Here is an 8,049-nt window from a genome sequence, read left to right as displayed (position 1 = left end):
TCTTAGGTATATCTCTAACTACCTTTGTTCTGATTAATTAAAAAATAGGTTTTCAGGACCTAAAACCTTTACAACATAGATAGAGAAAAATCACTAAGAAGAATAGTGCTTTAAAGTCCGCATACAAAAAGACTGGCCAAAAGACCAGCAGACAGAAAGAACAGCTTGACAACAAAAAATAGCAAAGAAATAGAGAAGGCACTACACAGTAATTTTCTTCAACAAGTCCTCCGCCTTAATCACCAGCTTGTCGTAGGTGGCCCCAACAACTTTTAGGTCTTCTGGATCCTTGTTCGGTTTCTTTTCCTTCCTCTTGCCTCTAGTGCGGGTTTTGGGACCTTGAGCTTCCCCTGTTCCTTCAGCTTCCAGGTCTATGTCCTGGATTTCCTTTTCTTCATCCAGTTTGTTGATGAGGGTGTAGGTGTTGTTAGCTGAGATCTTTAGGATACTTAGGCTCTATTCAGCAATGTTCTTCAGACACTCCTCAATTTTACCAGTTTTGGTAACGATATCCGAGAGGGTTTCATCGCTAGTGTCAGCAAGGCTCTTCCTTTCCAGCAAATCCTTCTCAATCTTCTCAAACCTGGGGTTAAAAAGAATCTCTGATGTCTTTAGCTTTGGCAATGGTGTTTTTTAGGTCCTCAATATAGTTGGCCATAGTGTTCCCTTCACCAGTATTAATGGTTTCCAGGATCAAGACTCTGTTGCAGAGTTTTTTGTTTTCATCCTCAGCTTTCTTGTAGCCATTAATGAGCCACTCCATAGTTTCCATGAAACCATGCAAACCCTCAGGAGGAGGACCAAATAGGGGGGCAGCTTTTCCAGGGGTAACTTGTTCCTCTTTAGGGATGTGGAGGGTGGAAATTGTATCAGCTATCCTAAGAGTCTCTTCCATGGCCTCCTTTTCCAGACTCCGATCAACTTCCAGGGCCTTAGCTTGCTTGTTGGCTATTGGGTCCTTACCAGTCTCCTCTTTCTTCTTGTGCTTTTTTTTGGTCTGGGTAGGGTCTTTTGTTTTCTTCTTCGGCAACCCTTTAGGGTTCTCCTTTTCAGAGTCATCTGAGTACTCCTCTTCCGAAGAGATGTTGATCAGGGGTCTGCTTTTTGGCTTTTTGCCCTTAGAGGAAGAGGGTCTTATTTTACTATATTTCCTCTTCTTCCCACTTTCATACTCCGAGACATCAGTGCTATCCTCTGTGTCAGATGAAGAGTCACTATTGGATTCCTCCTCCTCAGAAAAGGCAGAACCAAACATCTCTTCCTCAGAGTCCACAGAGGGTTGCATTTGAGCTATTTGGTTGGCTTTTAAATGGTCATAAATTAGGACCATTAGGCCTTGGTGCATAGCAAAATCACCCAGAGGATTCTCCTTATAGGCCTTGAGGGATGCATTCATCGAGCAAAGCAGGAAATAAGGGAGATTAACCTTATCATTGTGCCTAAAGTGGTTTAACAGAACAAAGTGATAACCATAAACTATCGTAAACCTACCATCTAGAGTGATATAACGCATTAAAACAAAGAGGATTTCCCTCCAGGGTTTGGCAAAAGCCCTGGGTGGGTAGTAGGTTTTGCTCAACTTTACCAGTTGTTTTTTCTCTTTCTCCATTTCCAGGTACCTTTCAATAGCTTCCCTGCTAACCTTCCTATCTCTGTAAAAGTTGCAGCCTTCCCTTGTGAGGCCCGTAGCTTGAGCAATTAAGTCTTCATCGATTTCAACCATTTGATCGCCCATTTTTAACATGCCCTTCTTCCAGTTCTTGCAAAAAAGACTGGTAACCATACCATCTCGACCATGGAGTCTCTCCATGAAGTTCGAGAGACCACCCTGCTATAGTATACCCCAAACCTCTTCCTTATGTTTCCATTCTTTACAACTACTTGGTTCATATCTCCTCCTATTTCCACCCATGTTGTGGCTGCCCACAATCAAATTTTGAAGCTTGTAGAGCAGATAAACCAGAGAGCTTTTCAGAACTATAATAGTTACCCATAAAGTGTGAGAGTTAATGGCATTGATGTTAGAATGAGTGATATTCTCATTATTATAGTAACTCGAAGTACTCACATTAGTACTTTTCATAATTATCCTATCCATCAAGAAGCTTTGGAGTGCTTCTATATCTCTCATTACTAATGATTTGTCTGACATCTTCGGGCAGTCTGCGTTCACCCATCCACGTGGTAATTTCCTCACTTTTAACTGCCGCATTGGCAACCCAGTCAGCAGAGCCGTTGGCCTCCCGGTAGATGTGGGATATATGGAAATTTTTAAAGGTGCTAATAAGATCAATAGCAGAGGTGATTATGTTGTGAATCGACCATGAAGGTTTTGAAGTCGTCTTAAGACACTTTATAATATTATTTGAATCCCCTTCAATCCATAGATAGGGGCAATTCCACTTTTTAGCTAGGAGAATGCCTTGAAGAGCTGCCATTGCTTCAGCTTTATGGCTGGTTTGGGTTCCAATAGGGATAGCAACCATTTCCTTGCAAATTCCTCTATCATCTCTTAGTATAGCTCCACAACCTGAAGGACCAAGGTTACCTTTGGCAGCACCGTCAAAATTAATTTTGAACCAACCTTGAGGAGGGGTTTGCCATTTAGCTTCAAGCCTTTTATTGTGGTTGTTAGGACCATCAGTAATCTTCATATTCCATACCCTCAAGATGTTTGATTCCAATGATTTGTTCGAGTAACAAGGACCCTCAATGATCCTTATATTTTCTTGAATCGACCATTGAATTTTCTGGAACACAATATCCTGATTAAGGGAGACATCCCTGAAGATTCGATAATTTCTTTCTTTCCATAGTCCCCACAAGATGTGAGGAAGAGAGAGCTACCACAAACATCTCAAAAAAGAGTTAGTACATTTAATATTCCAGGAGGAGAACAAGTCACTAATGTTATTCAGAAACACTCAGGCCATACTAAAACTCTTGAGAAAACTTTCCCAAACAGAGGCTGAGATGGAACAGTGGAGAGCAAGGTGGTCCATAGACTCTTCCTCTTGAAGGCACAACACACATCTATTAGGGAGGGCAAAGCCTCTGCCTTTGAGGTTGTCAAGGGTCAGAATCTTATTTTGGAGGTTGATCCAGAAGAAAAGATTGATTCTGGGGGTGAGACCCTTAATCCAGGCTTTAGACTAGTAAGGGTTGATTGAGAGGGGGGGAAGGACACAATACATAGAGGAAACAGATAAAGTACCTTTAGGATCATGTTTCCAAATCAAGGAGTCTTCTTCTTTATTCAGCCATACCGCAGACAGATGGATCTTGAGCTTAGAAAGGCTAGGGTGGATGCTTTCAATGTTCTTCCATTCATTACCAACCCAGTACTCAGCAACTAAGGAGCCAAAATTTCTAATACAAGAGGGATCATAGGGGGCCCATTCATTGATATCATTCAAGGGTTTATCAAAAAGCCAAGGATCCTCCCAGAATTTAACTTTCCTACCATTTCCTAGTTTCCAGATCACTCCTTTGGCTATATATTCTTTACATTTAGAGGTATGATTCCATATGTGGGATCCATTAATACTAAGGTCTGAATGGATAAAAGAGGAGAGAGAGGAGGCCAGAATAGAGTACTTACTTCGCCAAATTTTACACCATTCAGAGTCTGAATGAAACATTCTCCATACTTGTTTGGACATGAGAGCTTCATTTGGGGTACGAATCCTTCTGAGGCCCAGCCCACCTTTGCTTTTCGGCCTACAGATCTAGTCCCAAGCCACCAAAGACATTCTTTGCTTATCCTCAACCCCAGACCATAGGAATCTTCTTTGAATTTTCTCGATTGCATCAGCATACTTAACTGGAATTTTGAAAAGACTTAGAGCATAAATTGGAATACTTTGAAGAGTAGCCTTAAGGAGTTGGAGCTTGCCAGCTTGACTTAAGAGGGCTCCTTTCCAACCTGTAAGTTTTTTATCAAATTTGTCCACAAGAGAACTCCAGAAGGGATCAGGAGGTGCAATGCCCATGGGGAGACCCAGGTAGGTAGCAGGAAGATCAGCAATCCTACACTCCAGGATTCTGTTGATCCTCTGTTGTCTTCTCTCAGGAGTATTAATGAAAAAAACTTCACTTTTAGCCCAATTGATAAGCTGACCAGAAGCAGAGGAAAATTTACATAGGATGCTCTTCAAGACTTTAGCTTCTGAAATACTTGATTCCCCCATAATAATAGTATCATCAACAAACTACTAGTGGGAACAGATAAGGTCAACAAAAGATGGTTGGAGGCCCTTAAAGGAGCCTTGCAACACCATTTTTTCCATAGTCCTTCCAAAGCATTCTGCCATAATGATGAAGAGGATGGGGGAGATAGGATCCCCTTGCCTTAAACCTCTAGAAGCTTGGAAAAAAGTTGAGGGAGAACCATTGACAAGAACAACGAAAGTGGCAGAGGTGGTAAGCTGAGAGAGGAGGTCGACAACTCTGGAGGAAAAATCAAAAGAAGTGAGGACTTTCTGAAGTAAATACCAGTCAACCCTATCATAGGCTTTGGAGAGATCAAGCTTTAGGATGAAACCCTATTTCTTTGCTCTAACAAGAGAATGGATATTCTCATGGACCGTAATAATGGAGTCAAGAATTTGTCTTCCAAGAACAAAACCATTTTGTTGGTGTTTAATTAAGGCAGGAAGGACAAACAAGATTCTAGAGGTAAGAACCTTGGAAATTATCTTGTAAAAAGAACTACAGAGGCTAATAGGTCTAAATTTGTCCAAAGAATCAGCACCTTGAGTTTTGGGTATGAGAGCAATAAAAGTGCCATTGATTTCTTTCAAGAGTTTTCTAGCCTCAAAAAAATCCTTAACTCCATTGGATACATCTTTTCCAACAATCTCCCAAAATTCTTGGAAAAAGAACATTGGGAAGCCGTCTGGGCCAGGCGCTTTGTTACCATCAAAGGAGAAAACAACATTTTTTATTTCCAAGTTAGAGGGAATGGAAGAGAGAAATGCATTCTTTTGATCATCAATGAGACAAGGAATGTTCTGAAGAAAGGAGGATTGGGCTTCAGTATCCGAGTTGTGATCCCTCTTGAGGAGGTCCAAGAAATACCTTTTAGCTTCATTCCTTATTTCATCCTCCTTGACCAACTCCCTGTTATCCACCACTAGCTTGTTAACCCTATTAACTGTTTTATGCTTAATCATTGACAAATGGAAGAATCTTGTGTTCCTATCTCCTTCCTTAAGCCAAATGCATCTCAATCTCTGCTTCTAGAACATTTCCTCTTTGGCAATGATATCATGGTATTTTTTGAGAGTCTCATTTTCATCAGCAATAGACACAAATCTGAAACCATCCTTCTGGATTTGATCCTGTATTTTTTTAAGGTCTTCCTGAACTTTGCTCTTAGCCTCAAAAATATTCCCAAAGCTAGTTTTGTTCCAGAGTCTTATGTTGTCCTTCACACTTTTGAGCTTTTTGACAACTTTAAACATAGTCATTCCCTCAACTTGAATGCTCCATCATTTCTTAATATTTCTTTTGATTTTGGGGTGGAGGGTCCACATTTTTTCAAATCTGAAGAGAAAGCTTCTCCTTCTATTGATTGAGTCAGCAATGAAGGTGATAGGGAAATGATCAGATCCAATCCGAATGTGGGTCATCAAAGAACAGAAGTAATGACTATACCAGTCATCAGAGATGAGGGTTCTATCAAGACGCACTTGGATAAGATCATTGCCAGTTCTTCTGTTAGTCCAAGTGTAAGTGCATCCCTGTATTTCCAATTCATTGAGATCCTGAGAATTAATAAAATCCATGAGGGCCATCCTACTTTCCAGTTGAGGAGGACTTCCTCCAAATTTTTCCTCCTCTCTCAAAGGAGTATTGAAGTCTCCCATAACCATCCAACTAATATTTTTGAAGTTGTCCCTAGCCTGTGTAATTTTTTTCCAAAAAGAATTTCTAGCCTCAATGTATTTGGAGCATAAATATTAGTGAGAACCCATGAAGTACCATCTTTTAAATGCTCAAATTTGATACAAGAGAAATTATTGTCCTAAATAATAACACGACCTTTAACAGTATTGAGGTTCTAGATGGTAGCAATACCTCCTGAAGCACCTTCGGAGTTGCCACCACTAACATTACCATTTTTAAAGAACTTCAAAGATTCAACTTTTTCTCGACTCATTTTGGTTTCTTGAATTAGAAAAATATCAGGATTACTATCTCTTATCATATTTCTAATGATATCATGTTTATGGGGACTATTGAGTCCCCTAATATTCCAGGAGATAATCTTCATAACTACTTATCGATTCCCAACTCCTTAAGAGTCTTTTGGGTTCCATCTACAATGTTCTTGCTAGCCTCCTTATCTCTGACTTTATGGTTAGAGGGTCACCCTAGGGAAGAGGAGATGTACCCCACATCAACTTGAGCTATTCTGCTAGATTTCCTTAGAAGGGAAGTCGTGGGAGTAGATCCTTTCTTATTCCTATATTTTGGTTGCTTCCATTTAGCTTCTATCATAGGATCCTCTTCCAGGTTGCTGAGGATTTTGGAGATTTCTTCTTCATTACCCCAGTTAGGAGTTCTGGAATCAGTTGAAACATTGTTCACTATTTTTGAACTCTGTTCTAAGTCCGATAGGTTCATACCCAAAATTGCACATTTTTGGGCTTCTTGAATTTCAAAACTTGGCGAGGCTAGTGAAGAATCAGTCCTTTCTTCTTGGGGGTCAGGGATCTCCCCTTCCTCATGTTGGGAATCGTTTGCTTCCAGTTCCTTGCCTTCATAAGTGTCAACAACCACTTCAGCTAACTCATTTGAAGATTCAGTCTGATCTTTCATTTCCTCTTTTTGGGTAGTACCCAGGGGGCTGGCTTTGGTTGATTCGCTTCTCACTGCTTCCTGGGTTGAGGGGCTAGAGATAAAATTTGATGTCACTTCCTTCTTTTCCCCAAAGGATTAAAGCGATTTATCTTCCTTATTCTCTGGGTTTTTAACTTGCCACACCATTTTCTTTGGCAGCTTTTGGTTTTCAATTTGGGGTTTAGGCTGCTTAGGTTCTACCATCGGCTTGTTTGGGCAGGATTTTGCCCAATGACCTACTTTTTTACAATGGAAACAGGCAAAAGGGATAGATTCATATTCAATGTGTTGTTTCCAAGTTCCCAACTTTGAAACTAGGTCTATCTATTCCAGCATATTTGCATCAGGGGCTACTTCTACATAGAACCTAGCATGAGTCAGTCCCCTTTTTGAAGTAGTGATTGGGTCTATAGAGAGCAGCTCGCCAAAGGAGCTTGCAATTCCAGAGAAGATACTTTCTGCCCAATATTCAAGAGGCAAGCCTAGAAGCTTTATCTAGATTGGAACTTGCGCCAAGAGAGAATCGTTCATATTCAGGTTCGGATACCATTTTCGAAGGACCAATGTTGTCTTTCCTACCATCCAGGGGCTTCCGCACAGAATCTTAACCTTATCTTCTTCACATAAAAAAGAAAAAGACAAAAGGCCTTTAGGTAAAGCCGAGACTTCAAAATTTCCCTTGAGGACCCATTTTCATTTGACAAAAGCCCTAACAACTTCAATACTAGGACGCGAACCCATAAATTTCCCTACCAAGGAGTTCGACATACTGTTTATATTATGGTCCAGAACCTGGTCAGGGATAGAGATAGCGAACTTACCACCAAGTCAGGGATAGAGATAGCGAACTTACCACCAAAAGGGTCAGAGATATTCTTGACAGGAGGTAGGGAAGATTTACCAGTTGGTCTAGTTCCAAATAGGGAAGACCATTTCTTTTTTTCCTTTCCGCTATTAACGGAGTCATCGCGTGGAATGGGCCCCCCGTTGGACCCTTCCCCCAAAAGCCCAGATGAACCCGCTGTCTCCTCTGGCAGAATACCATCAGACTGCAAGTCAACAACAACCTCCAGGATGTCCAGAGGCTTATCATTATCACCATGGGACCAGCCGCATTGATCTGGCCACTCCCACCATTGGAACCAGAGTTCCCGCCTTGTAGAGAATTTGAAATTTGAGTTTGCCCATTACCGCCACCTTCTC

Source organism: Cryptomeria japonica, chromosome 1 (genome assembly GCF_030272615.1).
Source record: "Cryptomeria japonica chromosome 1, Sugi_1.0, whole genome shotgun sequence".
In the NCBI taxonomy this organism is placed as follows: domain Eukaryota; kingdom Viridiplantae; phylum Streptophyta; class Pinopsida; order Cupressales; family Cupressaceae; genus Cryptomeria; species Cryptomeria japonica.
This window is presented reverse-complemented; position numbering follows the sequence as displayed.